We start from the raw sequence: 3563 nt of genomic DNA on the forward strand, positions 1-3563 counted from the left end.
CCAAGCCACATCATAATTAAAATGCCAAGTGCAAAAGACAAAGAGAATATTAAAAGCAGCAAGAGAAAAACAGTTAGTTACCTACAAGGGAGTACCCATATGACTGTCAGCTGATTTCTCAACAGAAACTATGCAGGCCAGACGGGAGTGGCAAGAAATATTCAAAGTGATGAATAGCAAGAACCTGCAACCAAGATTACTCTATCCAGCAAAGCTATCATTCAGAATTGAAGGTCAGATAAAGAGCTTCACAGACAAGAAAAAGCTAAAGGAGTTCATCACAGCCAAACCAGTATTATATGAAATGCTGAAAGGTATTCTTTAAGAAGAGGAAGAAGAAGAAAAAGGTAAAGATAAAAATTATGAACAACAAATACATGTCTATCATAAGTGAATCTAAAAATCAAGTGAATAAAAAATCTGATGAACAGAATAAACTGGTGAATATAATAGAATCATGGACATAGAAAGGGAGTGGACTGACAATTCTCAGGGGGGAAAGGGGTGTGGGGGTGCGGGAAGAGACTGGATAAAAATCTTACACCTATGGATGAGGACAGTGGCGGGGGTAAGGGCAGAGGGTGGGTGGAAACCAGGGGGACGGGAGCTATGGGGGGAAAAAAGAGGAACAATTGTAATAATCTGAACAATAAATATTTATTTAAATAAATAAATTAATAAAATAAACCACAGACCCAGTGCTCAGGGTCTACATTTGGTTTAAAAAAATATGCTCACTCAAAGATATGCTTTCATTGATATCAAGAGAGAGGGGAGCAGGAGAGAGAGAGAGAGAGAGAGAGAGAGAGAAACTTTGATATGAGAGAAAACATTGACTGGTTGCCTCTCCTACATTCCCTGTCCAAGAATTGAATCCAAAACATAGGTATGTTCCCCTACCAGGAATCAAAACTGCAACCTTTTGGTGAATGGGACCATGCTCCAACCAATTGAGTTACCCCACTAGGGATATATTCATTTTTTAAAATTCCTTTTTAATGGAGTTTGGGAAACAGTTTTAGGTTTACAGAAAAATTGAGCTTAGAGTACTGAGCATTCTCGTATGTCCGCTTACCTACTGCACCACCCCGAGTTCCTCATTTATTAATTACTTACATTAGTGTGGCACATTTGTGACAATTAATGCATCTACATTGACAAATGTATAAATGACATGTATCCACCATTATAGTACCAATCAGAATAGTTTCACTGCTATAAAGATCCTCTGTGCTCTGCCTATTCATCCCTCCCTCTCCCAACCCCCCGGCAACCACTGACCATTTACTGTCTTCATAGTTTGCCTTTTACCGAATAATATATAGTTTGGAATCAGACAGTGTGTAGCTTTTTTTCAGATTGACTTCATTCACTTGTTAATATGCATTTAAGTTTCCTCTGGTCTTTTCATGCCTTGATATCTAATTTCTTATTTTTTCTTTTTTTGTTTTGTTTATTTTTTAAAATAAATCTTTATTGTTCAGATTATTACAGGTGTTCCTCTTTTTTCCCCCCCATAGCTCCCCTCCACCTGATTCCCCACCCCACCCCATGCCCTTAGACCCCGCCACTGTCTTCATCCATAGGTGTAAGATTTTGTCCAATCTCTTCCTGCACCCCTCACACCCCTTTCCCTCTGAGAATTGTTAGTCCACTCCCTTTCTATGTCCCTGATTCTATTATATTCACCAGTCCATTCTGTTCTTCAGATTTTTTATTCACTTGATTTTTAGATTCACTTGTTGGTAGGTATGTATTTGATGTCATTTTGTTCATAATTTTTATCTTTACCTTTTTCTTCTTCTTCCTCTTCTTAAAGAATACCCTTCAGCATTTCATGTAATCCTGGTTTGGTGGTGATGAACTCCTTTAGCTTTTTCTTGTCTGTGAAGCTCTTTATCTGACCTTCAACTCTGAATGATAGCTTTGCTGGGTAGAGTAATCTTGGTTGTAGGTTCTTCCTGTTCATCACTTTGAATATTTCTTGCCACTCACTTCTGGCCTGCATAGTTTCGGCCGAGAAATCAGCTGACAGTCATATGGGTACTCCCTTGTAGGTAACTAACCGTTTTTCTCTCGCTTCTTTCAAGATTCTCTCCTTGTCTTTTGCCCTTGGCATTTTAATTATGACGTGTCTTGGTGTGGTCCTCTTTGGATTCATCTTGTATGGGGTTCTGTGCGCTTCCTGGACTTGTAAGTCTATTTCTTTCACCAGGTACGGAAAGTTTTCTGTCATTATTTCTTCTAATAGGTTGTCAATATTTTGCTCTCTCTCTTCTGGTACCCCAAAAATTCGGATGTTGGTATGCTTAAAGTTGTCCCAGAGGCTCCTTACACTATCTTCATATTTTTGCATTCTTTTTCCTTTTTGTTTTTCTGGTTGGGTGTTTTTTGTTTCCTCATATTTCAGATCTTTGGTTTGATTCTTGGGGTACATTGATCTACAGTTGAGTTTCTGTATATTCTTTATTTTCGATAGTGTATGCTTAATTTCTGACTGGTCCTTTTCCATTTTTTTGGCATTCTCATTAAGATCCTTAAAGGTCTCACTAAGTTCCTCAGAGGTTTTTAGAAGATTCTTGAGTAACCTTATAAATGTGGTTCTGAACTCTATGCCATCCAGTAGTTTGCTTTCCTCCATTTCTTTCTTTAGTGACATGTTTCTTTGTCTCGGCATTTTGGCTGCTTCCCTGTGTTGATGGAGTGGCTTTGTGTGGTAGGTGACCTATAGGGGCCAGTAGCTCAGCCTCCCCAATCACCTGAGGTGGACGCTCTTGGTACACCCCTTTGTGGGCTGAGTGAAAAGTCTTGGTGTAGTTAAGCCTTGATTGCTGTTGGTACACTGGGAGGAATTGACCTCCAGGCCAATTGGCTGTGAAGACCCACTGTGTCTATAATGGAAGAACTGCTGTGCTGGAGACACGCTTATGGTGCAGGACTTGTTTCAGTGGGGCTTTGGTGCTCACTGAGTCTGCCTCTTGAATGTGTCACTTATGGATGTGAGGAGTTGAAATCTGGTGTCTCACACTGACCACTAGGTACACTGGCTTCTGGATCTCCAATGGGGTGCAGGTCAGCTACTGTCTGAGGCCACCCAGCAGGAGCTACAGTGAGAACTACAGTTTTCTCCTCTTTGTTTGGGGTTTGGAGGTTTTGGAGGTGTGCAAGTTTGCTAGGTTAAGCTGTGACAGGGCAGGCCATTCATATGCTAAAGCCTCTGCTTGGAGCTTGGGTGGGTTTGTAGGTTGTGCGGGGCGGGGTCTCAGGGCGTCACTAGGCTAGGGCATGGCAAACAGAGATGGCTGCCAGTCTCCGACTGCGTCCCAGAGTCCTGCACCCTATCACAGTAAACTATTATTCCTGCGTGCACCTCTGCAAGCAAGCCACTCTCACTTTCCGACCCCATGGCAGACTGTCCAGCTTCTCACTGTAGGAGTTTGGGTCCCCCGCGTCTCCCCAGAAACTGGATTTCAGAGTAATCGGGGGCTTGTCTCCCTTGAGTTGAAAAAAGCAATGCCTGCCGCCAGCCTGGATCGCGCGCCTCCGTACCTCAGCTTTTCAGC

This window comes from Plecotus auritus, assembly GCF_963455305.1.
Source record: "Plecotus auritus genome assembly, chromosome: X".
Taxonomy (NCBI): domain Eukaryota; kingdom Metazoa; phylum Chordata; class Mammalia; order Chiroptera; family Vespertilionidae; genus Plecotus; species Plecotus auritus.